The 19177-nt window shown below is 37.9% G+C and overlaps 1 protein-coding gene across 13 annotated transcripts in view; it reads right to left on the reverse strand.

The window, feature by feature from the left end:
- PPARG (peroxisome proliferator activated receptor gamma) overlaps positions 1–19177 on the reverse strand; it is a 138792-nt gene that overhangs the window by 50755 nt on the left and 68860 nt on the right. For 4 of the 13 annotated variants that reach the window (XM_079122294.1, XM_079122295.1, XM_079122296.1 and 1 more), the window contains exon 3: positions 16708–16877. The exons of the other annotated variants lie outside the window; for them this stretch is intronic. The gene's annotated coding sequence lies outside the window, so the exon portion shown is untranslated. The remainder of the gene's footprint in view (positions 1–16707; positions 16878–19177) is intronic. 13 annotated transcript variants of the gene reach the window in all.

Consider the following 19177-nt stretch of genomic DNA (forward strand, 5'->3'; position numbering starts at 1 on the left):
ACCCAGAAATCCTGTTCTGTGTATATTCTCTTTATCCTCTCATTGATGAAAAAGATTTATAGAGGAAGAGCCACTCTCCTAAAGGGTATCTGGGAATGGGCCTCTTGCTTTTTCCCAGCAAGCAGAAAACGAAGGAATCCACTCTCAAAGGCAAACTCTTGTCTGAGATTAAAGATTTCAGTTGTGGTCTTCATAAGAAAAACAAAGTGCCTTGAAAAGACAAATAAGGAGACTAGTCCTGTGAATGTGCTCTGGAGGCTCCTAGAGGACTCATTAGGCACTGTCTGGGCTCCCATGTCTCAATATCTACACAAAAAGTACCCAAACAACCTTAAGTTATCTGTGTTGTAGTGTAAACACCGCACACCAGAAGGAGGAATGTGCACTGGTGATAGCTTAGAGGTCGTACTGGGTCTCAATGACATTCAGGGGAAAAAAAAAAATCTGTTACTAATGACAGAGGCACCCATCCATCTGTGTGGCCTGTGTTTCAAAATTCATCCAAACCGATCCAACCTGGGTCACTCCATTCACTTCACCCGCCTCTGCCGCATGCTCTGTTCTTATTTATCAGTTTTTCTTAGTGTCAGTTATTTTCCTATCAAAGGATCTCTCTCTTGGTGAGACTGTCATATCCTCAAAGGTGAGTTTATCAGCTGTTTCTCATGATGCCTGCTGCAAAAGCTTCTGCATGTGGAAGAAGGTGAGCGAGTGAGTTAAAGGTAGAGTGTGCGCCTCTGTAAGAATTCTGGGACATGAAAACAAGGAGGCAAAGATTGCTGGGTTGCAGGAGAAACTGGTCCTTCATTATCTTATTGGTTTACTTTTGTTTCGTGTTTTGATATACAACTTTAGTGACTCCCTGTAAAGCAAAGTCATGCTTCCTAATGCAGGAATCACATCCCTAGGGGTTGTCTGTTTTGTTGGAAAATTCTGGGGAAAATTTTAACACGAAAATAGCCACTTATGTGTCAAGGAATAGAGTGAAGAAAAGTTCATGAGAGTTCTATGATAAAATATGAAGTTTCTAAAAAAATTTGTACTTGTAGTACATTTCATGGCCAGAAGGATTTAAAAAAGAAATAATGGCCCTTACTTTTTTTAGAGCAGTTTTTTTTTCCCCAAAAAAAGATCAGTTTTAGTTTTACATAAAATTGAGCAGGGAGGTCCTAGATAGCTTCTCCCCTCCCCCGACTCCTCTCCTCAAAACACAGAAAGTTCTTCCTATTTTTAACATCTTGTACTCATGCAGTATACTTGTTACAACTGATGAACTAATACTGATACGCTATTATGAACAGAAGTCCACAGTCTACATTAGGTTTATTATTTGCCTTACATAGTTTTATGAATATTGATAAAAGCATAATGACATACACCACCCTTATAGTGTCATAATTATCTCACTATCCTAAACATTCCCTGGGCTCCACCTGTTCATTCTCCCCTCCTTCCCTCAAAGAATGCTTGCTTTATTTATATATTTATTTTTGGTACTGGGGATTGAACCTAGGGGTGCTTAACAACTGAACCACAAGCCCAGCCCTTTTTTTTTTTTTTTTTTTTGAGACTGGGTCTGGCTAAGTTGCTTAGGGCCTCACTAAGTTGCTGAGCCTGGCTTTGAACTTGCAATCCTCTTGCATTAGCCTCCCGAGGTGCTGGGATTACAGGCAAGTGCCACCATGCCTGGCTAGAATGCTGTTTTTTTGTTCTCTACTACTATGGGCATATCAGAAAAGTGGATCTCCATAATAAATTACTGGGTCTTAGCTTGGCATTCGAGGCCCTCCTACACAGCCCTAACTTACCTTTTCTGTCTTGCATGAGAGGCGAGCACTCTGTCACTGAGCCACATCCCCAGCCCCTACCATGCTATCTGCCCACGTTAAAGATGGCCTGCATTTTCTGGCCCACTCCTCTTTGTTCCTGCAGGCTCCTGAGGCTGCTGTCTATTCTTCCTACCCCTCATCTCCACATACTGCAATCTTACCTGTCTTTCAAAGCCCAGGTCAGGTCAAAGGCTAGTTCCTCCATAAACAACTTGAAAATACTCCTCATTCTCTGTCCTCCCTCAGCACTTTGTACCTCTCCTTTAACTCTGGCATAATGACTGATTTGGATAAATATCTCCACCAGGAGATGACCCGTCAGGAGCAAAGGGATCACATCTTCTTACTCAACTTTCCCTTTAGGTCTTTATTTGGGTGTTGTTACTAAATGTTTGCCAATTGAGTGATGGTATTTATAGAGAAGAGTAGAGAGGGGTTTCATTTTGCTGCAGGATAAAGATACCTTCTCGACGGTTCAGTTTTGCTATGACTTAAGCTCCCCCCAAAGACATCAATCTTCAATATTACATATAAAATACAATATGAGATATAACTCTCCCTCTCAACAATGCACACTCATTTTCCCCTCAAAGAGGAGGATTAGGATCCTGTAAGGAAGGTTTTCTTTTTCTGTAGTGCTGGGGATGGAACCCAGGCCTTGCACATGCTAGGCAAGCACGAGTTATGCCCCCAACTCATGTTTTCTCACTTTTTTTAAGAAGAAAGGACACAATAAGAAACAAACAAAAAAAACCCCAGCTCTCCTCTCTGTCTCTACAAAAACATATCGCTCAAATGCTTATTCTCCCCTTCCCCCTTTCCTTCGGGACACCTTTATCCGGGACACCTTGACCTAAACAATATTGCTCCATGGACCACAGTGATGGGAGGCACAGTGGTTTCCCTGGATGTTTTACTTTATTTTGACTTAGAGATGGGTCCAGGAAACCTGCTTCTCATTTTGTCTCTAGAAAACATAAGCTTCTGTTGCTGCCAAGCTGTAAGTCGAGTAGGTGTTTTTTGTTACTCCGTGCAGTTACCCATGAAAGAACATATGAACAAAATATTTGCATGAACAACAGCCCTTCTCAGGAATCAGTGAGTGTCTTAACTTTCCAGCTGGGTGACACTGAGTTGTGTTGCCCCGGGGTACACCCATCAATTTCACAACCTTTAGTGTATTTCAAGCAGTTCAGTCTTCAGGCAGTCCTTGTGTGCAAGGACATGAATTTCTGCCATTTCTCCTTGACCTTCAAACTTGGTTTCAACTCTACTGAAGTAAATGGGCAAACTTGCCACAGTACTCTGAAAGGTAATGGATTTCAAACAAAAACAGAATCGATTTCATACAAGAATAAAGTAACTTCTTGAATCTGTTTGAGAAAGTGGAAGTGAGTCAGAAGAGGTGCTATATTACAAAACTGAGCACCAGAACTGTAGATGGTTTATCCATGGGGTTTTATGTAGTCCTTTGTGAAGAGGAAAGAAAAACTATTAGAATAGCTGGGGAGTGACCCAGGGTGTTGCTCAGTGGTACGACGCTCTCTTGTCCCATGTGAGGCTCTGGGCCCAATCCTCAGCGCACATGCACGCACACACACGCACATGTAGCTGGAGAAATGTTACATCTCCTTTAATACTTGCATTAGTTAATATTAACAGAACTTTAAATCTTTGCTAAAGATTGTGCCAAAATACTGTACTTGAATTGTCTCATTTAATCCTCATAATAGTCCTATGAATCAGGTATACTTAGAATTCTACTAAAATAAAACAGGTTGGGAAGGTGGCTTTGTGGCAGAGTGCTTGCTAAGCACACGTGAGGCCTTGGGTTTGATCCCCAGCACTGCAAAAAAGGAAAGAAAAGGAAAGGAAAAGAGAAGAAAGGAAAGGATGAGGAAGGAAGGGAAGGGAAGGGGAGGAAAGAACAAGAGAGAGAGGAGGAAACTAAGGCACAGACACCAAGCAGTAGGGTATTTGATGGTGAAAGCTTCACAGCCCACACTCAACCTTGTGCAGTAAATAATACTGGTGTGATAAACACATCCCTTCCTCATCTTCCAGTTCTATATTAAAAACAATTGATTTTAATAAACTGTCACTCAAGACCCGTGCTGGACCAGACATGGCACGGGGCCTGGGGATGCAATCTAAAGAGTCAGAAATGTGCCGAGATGGGCAAAAAACTCTGTGACAGGTAAAAACCTTTCATGGAGTCTCAAGAACTTGGTAGCCCTCTTGGACATGACCTTCAGGAGACACCAAACAATTGATTTTTCAATCTCTTCTTGTTTGCTTCAGTGAAATGTCATGGTACTCATGAATACAGTTCCAATTTGTTTATCCAGTCAGTCTCTCCTTACTGACTTGTGTAAATCATTTTGCAGTATAAATGGATCTGAGAATTATCTAATTCCTCTCTCATCATGATATCCAATATCCAGAGATAAAAATCCTCCTGAAATATTAGAAAGGAAAAAGCCTTTTTTGAGATGATCCAAGTTGCTCATTTGACAGAGGAAAAACAACCAGGAAAAGTGATCTGTCTAAGAACAGAGTGAGAGGCTAAGAATGCAATTTTTCTGTCCCTAGCCCAGCACTGCATGATGAAGTGGTTACTGCATATAAATATGCTGAAAAAGGCACTTCGAATCTATGCCAATTTTCATACATCCAGATCTGTTTGGTCTTAATTAATTAATATGTGTGAATGACATCAAATTTTAAAACTCTCATGCAAGAAACCATTTACCAGATGGCAGATTATAGCAGAATAAAAGGCAGATGAAACAGATCTGCTGCAGAATTGGTTTCTAAAAAATAATACACTCTGAATTAAGCAAAAGGTTTAAGGAACAGTCTTAAGTAGTCTAATAAAGTAAGCATCATGTTGGTCCAAGTTTGTACACAACAAACACAACATAGCTATCATATTTGCTTTTTTGCAGGTTGCTGTTCAGAGCATTAATTGTGAAGAAGGAAGGAGCCAGTATCATGTTGGATGCCCTGGGTTCAAATCCTGCCCTATGGGTTGCTGGTTTAGTGATTTCACTGTACCTAACTCACCATCTGTAAAATAATAGTATTGCCTATCTCATATATAAGAGGACTAAATGAGATAACATATGTAAGGCAACGAGCATACTTAGAAAGTTCTCAATAAACAGTAGTAGTAATTTTTGTACATACTAGTAGCCAGAGTGCTATAGTCATACAAAAGGTGGGCTAAAAGCCTCCAACACTACCATAGGGGACAGGAAGAGGAAGAAACACCAGCAAAGTCCTATTGTTCAAACAGGACTACGCCTAAAACAGATGTCCTGTTTTAAAGATCTCTGGAAAAGGAGAGTCCAAGGCTTCTCCCTGTTCCTCACTGGAGGGCTTAACTGCTCTTTGGAGCCAGGAAAGTCCGTGTCTTATCTGGCTTTGCCCCAGCTATGTCATACCCATGCTAATGATGCTCTTTTAAAAATAATTAAAAAGAAAAATATGTGGTAGTCAAGTAAAGTTAGGAAAGGCTAGGTCAAGCAAGGTTAAGTAGGTTAAGTAGGACTTTTGACTAATATGCTCAGGATTCATGAGGAGATACAAAAGAGAAGGGAAGGCTCCATATGCAATCTATGAGGAGGAGTTTGATATCTAATGGAATGCAGTTTGTGAAATGACGGTCTAACCTATGCTGGAGTTTGTGACTCTTTTTTTCCACTCTGTGACACATAGTTATTTTCCTTTGCATATTTACCCTTTGCCATAGGTAGTTGAAAAGTGTAATGTTATTCATCTGCTTTCCTTTAACTTTAGAATCAATAAGGCCAAGGATTTATAATGGTTTAAACAATAAAACACAAGATAGAAAGGATTTCTGAATACTTAAACTATGCAGAAAGGAATTACTGTGGACTAACACCCTTTCTAGGAAAATTACTGTAAAAACTTCCAGAGAGGTGGGAAAAGGCCCATATAAAGGATTGAGAATCAGAATAGCATTGAACTTCTCAACAGTAACACTGGAAGCTTGAAAATCAATAGAACAATGCTTTCAAAAGGAGAGAAGAAAATAACTTCCAATTTATAATCTTTGGTTTTTTTTGGTAGTGGGAATTGAACCCAAGGGTGCTTTACCATTGAGCCACATCCCCAGCACCCCCTTTTTTATGGTCCATAATAATTATACATAACATTATGATTCATTTTGACATAATTATAGATGCATGGAGTATAATTTGCTCCAGTTAAGACTCCAATACTTCTTATTTTTTTATTTTGAGACGGTGTCTTTTTTGCTAAATTGCTGAGACTGCCTTGAATTTGTGATTCTCCTGCCTCAGCCTCCCCAGTTGCTGGGATTACAGGTGTGTGCCACACACCCTGCCCAGTGTGAAGAATCAACAAGTATGAGAGTAGAATAAAGACGTTTACAGAAACATGAGGTCTCTCATGTACTCTTTCACACACAGGCAGCAAAGGCTCAAAACAGGTGACAGGAAGTCCAGGACTGTAGATGTAGAATAGGCTAGAAAGAACGAAGGAGGAGGAAGAATGCCTTGTGGGATGACCCAAGAAATGACCATCCCATCCCTCATAAAACTGCCCACTTTAAGAGTTTTTATTATTCTGTCAGAGTTCAAGATCAACTCCATGATCCTACGAAGACAAGAAAAGATATTAGGGTGTGGTGTGCATGTCCATAATCTCGGCGACTCAGAAGACTAAGGCAGGGGGATTACAAGTTCAAAACCAGTCTTAGCAATTTAATGAGGTCCTGAGTAATTTAATGAGACCCTGTCTCTAAATAAAAAATAAACAGGGCTGGGGATGTGGCTCAGGGGTTAAGCACCCCTGGGTTCAATCCCTGGTATATATATTAAAAAAAAAAAAAAAAAAAAAAAAAAAAACTTCTAGAAAAACAAACAGCTATACAAGACAGAAGACAGAACTGTAGTACACTGCTTGGATCAACTATAAGTCTTACTGTAAGGCAGACTCAAAAATTACAAGTAGCTACGGAGGAAAGCTGGGGTATAGGGAGGAGTAAGAAAGGGACTGTGATGATAGGGGACTAAATTCTTATCCTCCTCGGCAGGAAGTTAATAGACAATGAGTACAGTTTATAAAATAACAAATACAAGCATGTTATTCTAAAGAAATGGAGGTGAATGTCTGAAATCATTGTCTTTGAGGAGTGGGAACTGATTGTGGCACTGAGAATCACAATTTTTCCTCCCAGATACTGGGGACTGAACCCAGGGGTGCTCTACCATTGAGCCACATCCCCAGCCCTTTTTATCTTTTCTTTTGAGACAGGGTCTCACTAAGTTGCTGAGGCTGGCTTCAAACCCCCAGCACCGAAAAAAAAAAAAAAAAAAAAAAAAAAGATTTAAATAAATTTTTTTTTTTTTTTTTGGTACCTGTGTTCAAAGTCTGGGGTGCTTAACCACTGAGCTATACCTTTTTTTATTTTTGATTTTGAGATAGGGTCTTACTAAGTTGCTTAGAGTCTTGCTAAATTGCTGAGGCTGATCTCCAACTTGTCATCCTCCTGTCTCAGCCTCCCCAGTTGCTGGGATTACAGGCATGTGCCACCACGCCCAGCTGAAGACTGAATTCTTTATCAAAGGCTTTATGTTATTTGATTTTGGAAAAACCATTCACCAGGGATATGTCTCAGTGGTAGAATCCTTGCCTGGCATATGTGAGGCCCTAGGTTTCATCCCCATCACTACAACAAAACAAAACAAACAAAAAAACTACATGTAATTGTTACTTTGATAAAAATATTTTTATTTTCCTTTTGGAGCTGAGAATTGAACCCCAGGCCTCAAGCATACTAGTACATACTCTACTGCTGAACTGCAGCACTCCAAGCCCCTAAATTCTATTGATTCACTACTTATCCTTCAATGGTATTGTGAGTTTTTCTGTTTAGTGAAGGAGGAAAAAGACTCTAGATCCCATTAGCAGAAGTACAATTTAATAATAGTAGTTAACAATTTTTAAGCACTTATTATATGACAGGCATTGTAGCTCATATCCATCATATATGTGATTTTGTACATATGATGTATAATGTATGATTTATAAATAAAAAAGTCCTGGGGGTTATGTGCAATTATTTTTGCCACATAACAGGATTAAAAACTGGACATAAAGAGTTAAATAATTTGCTCGATGTCACATAGTTAATTTGTATTAGAGCTGGGACTTGAATTCTGTTGTGGTTTTTCTGAATATAGAACTCCTTATTTTGGGCACAATGAATTAAGAAAAGCTTTACAAATGAATTTTTTTTGTGTGTCATTTGTTTCTTTAACAGAAGAAAAGATGGTTTCCTTTTGCTGTTTAGTTAGACTATATTAAAAACCAAATCCAGTGTTCTGCTGTTTGATTTCTCACTGATAGATTTGATAGAGATTGAAGCATACCAATATCTATCTCTACCTGCACATTTTTTTTATAATAAACCAGAAAAACTTCACAGCAAGTCTTCAAATTCAGATCTATGAAATCTTAGAGAAGGTTTAGGCTTATCATTAGCTTCAGAGAAGATTCTGCTCATTTTTGATCTTTAGAAGTTCATTTTTTCTTGCATGGGTCACATCTTGTTTAGAAAACTTGCCCAAGCCAGTCCTGAGGTACTGGGAGAGGGGAAAAAATGGCAGGAAAACACTCTCATTTATATTAACCATTTCTTTTGCTTCCTTAGCTAGATATTCATGTCCTCTTCTCACTGTGGTCAAACTAGCTCAAGCATGTTCTTTTGTTAAGGTTACCTTCATGTGTTTCTAAAGGGAGATGTTATTAAGTAAGGATCTAATCAGGACTAAGGCTAACTGTTGAAACAGTTACTCTTGTTGATTTTGAAATTGCTACTTTGCCAAGTATACAGTAGCAGCAAGTGAAGAATGGTGCTCATTCAGAAATGAAAGAGCAGACATCACAACATCTCTCACAGACATTAAAAGGATAATAGGTTGGGGCTATAGCTCAGTGGGAGAGCACATGCTTAGCATGAGACTGGGTCAATCCTTAGTACCAAGCAAACAAACAAAAAGGCTAATAAGGAAATATTATGAACAACTCTATGTCCACAAAGTCAGTAACCTAGATGAAAAGGATTCCTTGAAAGACACAATCTGCTAAAACTCACACAGGAAGAAACAGACAATCTGAATAGGCTTAGATCTATTAAAGAAATCGAACTGCCAGGTGTGGTGGCACACACCTGGCTGAGACAGGAGGATCGCAAGCTCAAGACCATCCCGGGCCACTTAGTGAGACCTTGTCTCAAAATAAAAAATAAAAAGGGTTGGGTATGTGGTTCAGTGGTAATGTACCCTGGGTTTGATCCCCAGAGCCATACCCCTCCCCCCAAAGAAAGAAAGAAAGGAAGAAAGAAAGAAAAAAGCTGAACCAGTAATAATTAATTACCTCCCGAAACAGAAAACACCTAGCAAGATGCATTCATTGGTCAATTCTATCAAACATTTAAGGAAGAAATTATACCAATTCTCTATCATCTCTTTCAGAAGATGGAGGCAAAAGCAATAACTGCTAACTCATTCCATGGAGCCAGCATTATCCTAACAAAAACAAGACAAATACAAGAAAAAACCCTCAAGTCCATAAACCAAACCTCTCAAGAATATAGATAACAAAAATCCTCAATAAAATATTAGTAAACTGAACCCAATAACGTATAAGAATTATATACCATGACCAAGTGAGATTTATCTTAGGAATGCAAGGCTGGTTCAACATTCAAAAGGCAATTAATGTAGCCCATCATATCATTAGGCTAAAGAAGAAAAAGTATATGATCCTATCAACAGATTTCAAAAAAGAATCTGATAAAATTCAACACCTGTGCATGATAAAAACTCCCAGCAAACTAGAATACACACAAAAAATTGTAATTAAACATTATACTTAGTGGTGAGAAATTCAAGGTTTCCTGTTAAGACCAGGAACAAGGAGGGTTACCCCTTCATACTTCTTGTTTTCAGCATTGTGCTGGAAGTTCTAGCTAATGTAATAAGATGAGAAAAGAAAATAAAAGGTACACAGATTGGGAGGATGAATTGAAACATCTTTGTTTGCAAATGATCTGATCAGCTATGTGGTAAATCTGAAAGAATCAACAACAAGGAAAAACTCTCTTGGAACTAATAAGCAATTATAGATTGGCTGCTAGATAGAAAGTTAATATACAAAAGCCAACCCAGGTGTGGTGGCATGTGCCTGTTGTCCCAGCTACTTGAGAGGGTGAGGCAGAAGGACTGTTTGAGCCTATGAGATTGAGAACACATCTCAAAAAAAAAAAAAAAAAAAAAAAAAAAATTGACTGCTTTTTTTTTTTAAATATACCAACAATGAATAAGTGGAATTTAAAATTAAAGACATTTTGCCATTTATATTAGCCCTCCCAAAAGGAAATACTTAGATATAAATCTAAAAAATGTATAAAATATGTATGAGGAAAATTATAAAACTAATGAAAGAGATCAAAAAACTTTTAAAAATGGAGATAATTCTTATGTTCATGAATAGGAAGACTCAATATTACCAAGATATCAGTTCCTCTTGACTTGATCTATAGATTACAATCCTAATCAAACTGTCAATAAATAATGCTGTGGATATCAATGAATTGGTTCTAAAGTTTATATGGAGAAGTAAAAGACCCAGAAGAACCAATGTAATATTGAAGGAGAAAAATCAAGAGGGCCTACACTATCCACTTTTAAGACTTTATATAAAGCTACAGTAATCAAGGTAGTGCTGTACTGGCAAAAGAACAGACAAAAAGGTCAGAAGAACAGAAGAGTCCAGAAATCGACATGTCCAAGGGTAGTCAACTGAACTCTGTCAAAGGAGCAAAGGCAACATAAGAAATAGAAGGTAGTTTTTCCAACAAACGATGCTAGAGCAACTGGAGAGCCACATACAAAAGTGGTGGCTACCCACATACTTCCTTCATAAAAATCAACTCAAAAATTGAAGATAGATCGAAATGTAAAATGCAAAACTATAAGATTCATCAAAGACAACATGGGGGAAACCTAGAGGACCTTGGGTATGGCGATGATTCTTTTTAGATACAACACCAAAGGCATGAGCCTTGGAAGATATCATTGGTAAGCTAAACTTCATTAAAATGAAATATTTTTGTTCTGCACAAAGCAATGTCAAGAGAATGAGGAGGTAAACCACAAACTGGGAGGAAAAAATATGAACTACCACCCATCTGTTAAAGGACTGTTATCCAAAATATATAAAGAACTCTTAAAACTTGACAAGGAAATGAACAACTTGGTAAGAAAATGAACCAAAGATCTGAACAGACAACACATCAAAGAAGATAAAATCTTCAACATCATACGTCATTAGGGAGTTGCAAATTAATAAGATACTACTGTATATCTATCAGAATGGCCAAACCGCAAACACTGACAGTACCAAATGCTGACAAGGATACAGAGAAATACAAGCTCTCATTTACTGCTGGGAGGAATGCAAAATGGGACAGCTATTTTGAGGGACAGCTTGGCAATTTCTCAAAAGACTAGACATTTTCCTATCGTACAATCCTGCAATCCCACTCCTTGGTATCTACCCAAATGAATGGAAATACAAAAAATAATTGCTAAAACCTGGAAGCAACCAAGACAGCCTTTAGTAGATGAATGGATAAACATTCAGATGATGAAATATTTATCCCTGAGAGAAAGGGGTTATCGAGTCACAAAAAGACATATAGGAAGCCCATCTGAAACCAGTACATACTGCATGATTCCAACTATATGCCACTGAGTAAGGTATAACTCTGGAGACAGGAAAAATATCCATGGCTACCAGGGGTTAAGGAGAGGAGTGAACAGGTGGAGCACAAAAGGTTTTTAGGATAAAGAACAGATTCTATATGATACTATAATGGTCGCGATAAATGTTCACACATTTGTTCAAACCCACAGAATACCCAAGATCTAGGGTGAACCCCAAGGTCAGCTACAAATGCTGGGTGATCAAGATGTATCACTTGGTTCATCAATAGTAACAATGACATTTCTTGCTTTAAATTAATTCTCCCTTGCTAAGTGATCTACTACTTTCTTTAAATTAAAAAATAATAAAAAGGCAAAGAGAGGCAGGCAGATCTCTGAAAGAAACCATATGTGTGTGTGTGTGTGTGTGAATTGTGTACATATATTAACATGTATAATATACATTGATATAATTACATGTACAATGTAAACAAACAAACAGGAGTAGTCCTGGAGCAAAGAATTATAAAATCTGTCTTGTTGGACCCTCCTCCCCATTATGAAAGTATAGGAAAACTCAATTTGTTTTCAAAATAGACAATAGAAAAAAATCGTGGGCAAATCTCATGTAAAAATCTTATTGGAAACAAAAACAGCAGAATAAAATCCTCATAGACCAGAAAGGAAAAGTTTCAAAAAGGCATGCCAACAAAATGTGAAACTATAAAATACAATATTTCAAAAAAAAAAAAAATAGTAACAACTGTTCTACTCTGATTGGGGATGTTGACCTTGGGGGAGGCTGTGCATGGTTGGGTGGGTGTGGGAAGTCTACTGGAAAACTTTGAACCTTCTGTTCAATTTTGCTGTGAAACAAAAGCTGCTTTAAGGGAGGACAGGTGGGAGAAGAGGAGGAGAAGAAGGATGAAGAGGATCATAGGGTAGAAAAAAGAAGTTGGAATGTCTTCCCTGGATGGCCCCCAACCTCTACATTTTGATTTTGGCTTTGAATAGAGAAATGGAAATGGGGAAGAGGAGTGGAAAAGAAGACACAATAGCAATACTTAAGGACAGTTCGTGGCTGCTCAGAAAGGAGAGAGCCACTGAAGGTCTACCAAATACGGCTTCTCTTCTATGCCCGTCCCTCAACCATTGTAAAGGATACCCCACAACCCAGACCGGATAGAGTGGGTACGTGACTTTAAATAGCACTTCACTGCTGAAGCTCCTATAGCAGCTTGGAATCAGCAGGAGGGGAAAGCCACTTCGGTTACTCAGAGTTGTTTAGTCTGGAAAAAAAATGATGTGACACATTGCTCTTTTGTTTTCAATTCACTGTGCCAAGCACCCTTAATGTGAAGACAATGGTCTCCAGAAAAACAAACAAGTGAGAACCCGAGTGTCAAAACACATGTAGCCAGACCACTAGAGGTTATGGGCTGATTGGCAGGTTTTCACTAGTTCTTCTATCTTAAATATATTACAATGTGATATTAAAGTATACATAGTAAGCATTTGCTTGTATTTTAAGTCTTCCTCCTGGCTATTATAGCATTACCAAAAACATTCTATATGAAAGCGTTTAATGTTATTCAACATTCATTTGGAATTTTGTTTATTTATTTATTTTTGGTGTCAGGGATTGAACCCAGAGTGTTTAACTGCTGAGTCACATCCCCAGTCCTTTTTATTTTTTATTTTGAGACAGGGTCTCACTAAGTTGCTTAGGGTTTCTTCACTAAGTTGCTGAGGCTAGCCTTAAAGTTTGCAATCCTCCTGTCTCAGCCTCCAGAGTTGCTGAGATTATAGGCATGCACCACCATGCCCAGTTCATTCATGATCTTAAAAGATCTTTTAAGTAGGAAGGAAAGGGAACTTCGTTAGGCTGATAAAAAAATTTGTTAAAAAATAAAAACCAACAAACAAAATACACTAAAGTGGTCATCATAATAGTGGGCAGTGAAATATTTAGTTTTCATCCTGAGATCAGGAATAAGGATGGCAGCTATCACTACTTCTATTCAATCATGAATGGGAGATACTGTTCAATGCAATAAGAGAAAAACACACAAGAATTGGAAAAAGAATAAAACTAACATTATTCATGGATGACATGAATATGTTTCTAAAAATCTACAAAACACCACTATAGCTGATAAGAGAATTTAGCAGTTACTAGGTAAAAGCACAATATCCAAGAAGCAGTTCTATTTCTGTAGACAGCAACAAACAGAAAATGAAATTTTAAAAATGTTTTTTATTTTTATGATAGCATCAAAAACATCAAACCAGGGCTGGGGATATAGCTCAGTTGGTAGAGTGCCTGCCTCGCAAGCACAAGGCCCTGGGTTCAATCCCCAGCACCACACAACAAACAAACAAACAAACATCAAACCACTGGGGAAAAATCTAACAAAATACGTGTAAAATCTCTACACTAAAACCTCAAAAATATTATTGAAAAAAATGAATGAATACCTAAATAAATGATATCCCATGTTCATGGATTGGGAGACTGTCAACTATCTACAGATTAATAACAATGGCAACTGAAATTGCAGCACTTTTGTGCAGAAACTGACATGCTCAGTCTACAATTTATGTGGAAATTCCAAGGGCCAATAATAGCAAAGGGAATCTTGAAGATGAAGAATGACTCTGGAGAACTTCTACCCCAGATAGCAAAAGCAATTATAAAGCTACATTAATTAGGAAAATATGTTAATTGGTACAAAGATATAAAGATAGATCAATGCATGAGAACCAAGTCCAGAATCAGTCACACACATACTAAGGTCATCTGGTTTATGATAAAAATGTCACTGCTGGGTAGTGGGGAATAGATGATTTTTCATTAAATTTAAATCAATTAGTTATCCATATGGAAAAGAATAAACCTCTCTACCTTGCATGATACACTCAGACCAATACCATGTGAATTTCAGATCTAAATGTGAAATTTGTCAAAAAGCAAAAAACGAAAACACCTATGCTGGGTGTGGTGGCACCTGCCTATAATCCTCGTGACTCAAAAGGCTGAGGCAGGAGGATTGCAAGGTGGAGGTCAGTCACAGCAACTTAGTGAGGCTTTGTCTCAAAGAAAAGAAAAGAAAAGAAAAAGAATAAAAGAAAAGAAAAGAAAGAAAGAAAGAAAAAAAGAAAGAAAGAAAAAAATGTTTATAGGGAACTATCTTCAATACTGTAAACCACTGAAATGCCCACAAAGAGGATAGATAATAAATGTATTGTGATAGTCACACAATAAATCAGCATACAGTAAAGAGAATGAAGTACAATTATACTGTAAATGTGATTAATCTCACAAACGCTGAATAACAGACTTCAGACACAAAAGAATCAACAACATATGATTTGATTTTTATATAAAAGTTCAAAAACAGGCCAAACTAATCAATGGGTTAGAAATCAGAATAGCCAGGAGGCTGCTGGAGAACTGATACTGTTCTGTTTCTTTAGGTGTTAATTACACGGGCATGTTTTCTTGTGATAACACATTAGGCACTTTCCTGTGTGTGTCATATTTTGATAGAAAAGATTAGGGAGAATGTTCCATCAGGGTCATAGAATTCCAAGGCATTTGTTTAAGTATTGTTCAATTTGGTGGTCATTAAACAGTATTAAAATTAGTCTTCACATATTATCTTTTCCTAACTGGCTTCCTTGCATAATGAAGGCTAAATACATATCCAATCAGGGTCCTCCAAGCAGTAGTTATAGGGTGGGCAGAAATGCAAAGGGAGTACACTTAGTTCTATGGGATTTTTAAGTAGTAAAAGTTACATTTTTGCTTTAGAACTGATATCTTTGGCCATACAGAAGGTCAAAATTCTGTTTTTGTTAGTTTATCTGTTTGGGTTTTTTGTTTATTTTTGGTACTGAGCTACATTCCCAGCCCTTTTTATATTTTATTTTTGAGACAGGGCTTCAATAAGCTGCTTAGGGCCTCACTAAATTGTTGAGGCTGGCTTCAAGCTTGTGATCCTCCTGCCTCAGCCTCCTGAGTTGCTGATATTATGGTGTGTGCCACAGCACCAGGTCCAAGTTGGTTTTCCAAGTTTACATATTTATTAACAGCAGAATACATTTTTTTTTCCAAATACTAAAGCCAATATGAAGAGTTGCACGTTTGGGCAGTTAATATTCTTGGCTCAGTTGTCTTTTAAGACATTTCATTTAAAAGAAATATAGTCAATGGGTGAAATCCATTCAAGCTACCAATTTCATGCTCATTATTTAACTTCTATTTATATCTACAGTCTATTTTATGAACCTTGATTCTCAGAAGAGTTATCACTATATTTCCCTACGGCATTTCTAGTCCCAAAACCTTTCCTTGTTTTAGTTTTCTTTGGCATTTTTCTTTTTCAATATCTTAAGCACAGTAAATGTTCAATCAGTAATATAAACTGAAAACATCTCAAATCAAGATAACCAATTACCTAACACTCTGTGTTTTCTGGGCCTCTCAAGAAGTGCATTATAATGTAGTCTTTGACCTTGAGGAGCTCATAAAGGTGAAAGATGTGACAGAGACAACAAGAGTTCTATAAATAGAAGGAGAAGACTAACATGCTCCAAAATAATCAGCGCTAACGTTTTGGTAGGGTTGGGTTTTGAATGATGTCAGGATTTGCTTTGTTATCAAAAGTCCAAAGAAAAGGTATTTGACCCTGTCACCCAGCATGCCCCTTATATTATTGACATTGCTGAAGAAATATTAATGAAATATATATAACATCAGATTTCAGGTTTGTACTTGACAATTGACTGTTTCTCCTTGGGTCAATTGCTTCTATTGTGGGTAACTTCAGCTTGATATGAGGTTCTCTCAACCATAAAGGGATTTCTTTGTAAATGGCAAAGGTTTCTATGCAAGTCTGGCCATCCCCATGTGAAACTTCACTCTGGTTTCTTATTTACATCATATTTTAATCCACTGAAAAACCTTGCAAAGACAATATTTACAATAGGTCTGTGATTTTAATTACTATACTAAAGGCAGAGCTTTAGAAAAGTGTAAGACAAAAGCACAGCAGTCTCTAACGTGTTTAGTTGCTTAACACAAAGCAAAATAATAGTAAAATCAGAGTATTTACCTTGTCCCAAAGAAGTGGCTTAATTGAAAAGAGGTTAGGGGGAACCACAAGGTCCACGTGGCTGGGCTGCAATGTGTGAAGGACCAGTAGAAACCCTGTTTTGTTATGTAGTTTTGTCCTTGGCTCTTCGCCAAAGCCGGTCATTGAAATTTGATTTCTTTCTTCTGGAACTAAGATTAACAATGTGCATCTATCAGATAACATCTAAATATTCTGAAAAAATGCTAATAAAAAGATTGCAAGAGAGTAAGCAACAAGTCCAACTTAGCCTTAACAGAAAATCCTAGATAGCATGGATAATGAAAGTCTGTATTATCCCAAGTGGGAACTTTCATTTTAAGGGGGAGAGAAGACAGAACTAAGGCACCTACTCCTTCTCAGGCAATGTACTAAGTGCTTCATATATTAGATATTAGTTATTTAATCAAATAAGCTACTTTTTTTTTTCTTTTTTGTACCAGGGAATGAACCTAGCCAGGGGTGCTTTACCACCAAGGTATATCCCCAACACTTTTAATTTTTATTTTGAGACAGGGTCTTGCTAAATTGCTTAGGGCCTTGAGTTGCTCAGGATGGCATCCAACTTGCAATCCTCCTGCCTTAGCCTCCCAAGTTGCTGGAATTAAAAGCATGAGCCAAGAACCTGGCTAAAAAAACTTTTTTTTTTTTTTTTTTTAGCACTTCCAGCCATTAAGTCTTTTGAAGGTTCAAATAAATACTGGAAGTATCAAAAGGTAAGCAGACTTGCAGAAGAACCTAGGGATTTGGATAACTCCCAAATAAATGATGAAAAAATTGATATATGAATAATGTTCAGTTAATGATATTCAAGCCAATGGAAGAACATGCTGTAAATAACTCAATCACAGAATTCAAAACATATCTTTATCTGTTTTTTTTTATACAGTATTATTGATTTGTTTATATCGGCACTGGTTTTAGAATAATATTCAACATACACTATACTTTTGTTTTTATTTTCTGAACATATTCCAGCCCCTGACCTCAGGAGCTTTCTATGGTACAGGAGGAGATCATCTTGGTAATAATGAGTTAACAAGAACTTATTAGATACCTATTTTGTGTTAGGCATTTGTGGATCTGTGTTAGGAACAGAGACTGAGACATGAATCTTTGCCCCAGTGACTATATAATTTGGCTTAGAGAATATGTGAAACAGAAGTTAAGAGCAGACTGTCTCTTAATTCAGGGTTAAATTGTGTGACAGAGACCATCAGTGCCAGAGGATTTTGTTCTTTCATTAATATATGTTAGTGAGCATACTATTCACCTAGCAATTGTCCCTGGCATCTGGAAGATTTCAGTGGATGAACAAACTAGACAAAGATCTCTGCTTCCATGGGGTTAATGTCCTAGTGGGATGAAGCAGACCATAAACAATAAATACAATCAACCAATAAATGATAAGGTATACTAGATAATGATGGATGCTTTAGAAATGGGAACTTGGAGAGCATACAAGGGGAAGGGCAGTGTGGAGGATGGAGAAGTCAATAGATTAGTTGAGGTAGTTGTCAATGGAAGGGAAGATATGATGGGACTGGGGGAGTCAGTCAAGAGGGTGACAGAGGAAGAGGGTTGCAGAGAGGAACAAGGGCTAGAGGAGGCAAACTGAGGTGTGTTCATCTCTGAAATGCTGGAAGAGTAGCTAAGAGGCCAATGTGGTTGCACCAGAGTAAAGGGGAGATGGATTGGAGAGGGGAAATGGAAGAGGAGAGGGAGATCAGAAAGGCTGCCTAGGGAGGGATGGGGGTGCAGAGCATATTTGTTATCTATAAAATGGGGAGTAACTACGGGGTTTTGAGTGGAGTGACAGATCTGACTTTTTAACAAGATCCCTCTAGATGACAGGTTGACAGTGGCGTTGGGAGGCAAGGGCAGTAGCAGAAAAACCTGTCAAGAGACTGGTGTCCAGGCAAGGGGTGGTGGCTTGGATCAGGCTGGTGGCAGCCAAGAAGGTAGAAGAGACAGAAAATTCACATTACCAGTTCAGAGGAGATGAGAACAATGAATAACAATGCATTTGGAGCATGCTTCGTGGAGTAGAAGTTTACTTAAACCTGACCTTGAATGATAGAGAGGATTTGAAAAGATGGAAGAATTAGGAAAGGCATTTTAGGATGCAGTGTGCTTGGAGACAAGGATAAATATGGCTTGTTCTTGGGGCAAAGAGATTAGCCTTAACAGAGCAGGGCAGGCCAATCCCTGGGAGTTGGTGGGAAATAAAGTAAAAGACATAAAGTGGGGTCAAGTTATGAAGAAAGAGCTGTGAAAAACCAGGTTCAAGTATCTAGATGTCACAAAGTTTTCTATGAGGACTTGTAAAGAGTAGGTGCTCAATTATATTAGAAGACTGATAAAGAGGCTTTATAGGATTGCTTATCTGCTCATCTGGATTGGACAGCAGAGTGTTTCTCATTTAGAAGGTCAGCTAAAAGGTGACATAGGA

The sequence above is a fragment of the Sciurus vulgaris genome, assembly GCF_902686455.1.
Source record: "Sciurus vulgaris genome assembly, chromosome: 19".
Classification (NCBI taxonomy): domain Eukaryota; kingdom Metazoa; phylum Chordata; class Mammalia; order Rodentia; family Sciuridae; genus Sciurus; species Sciurus vulgaris.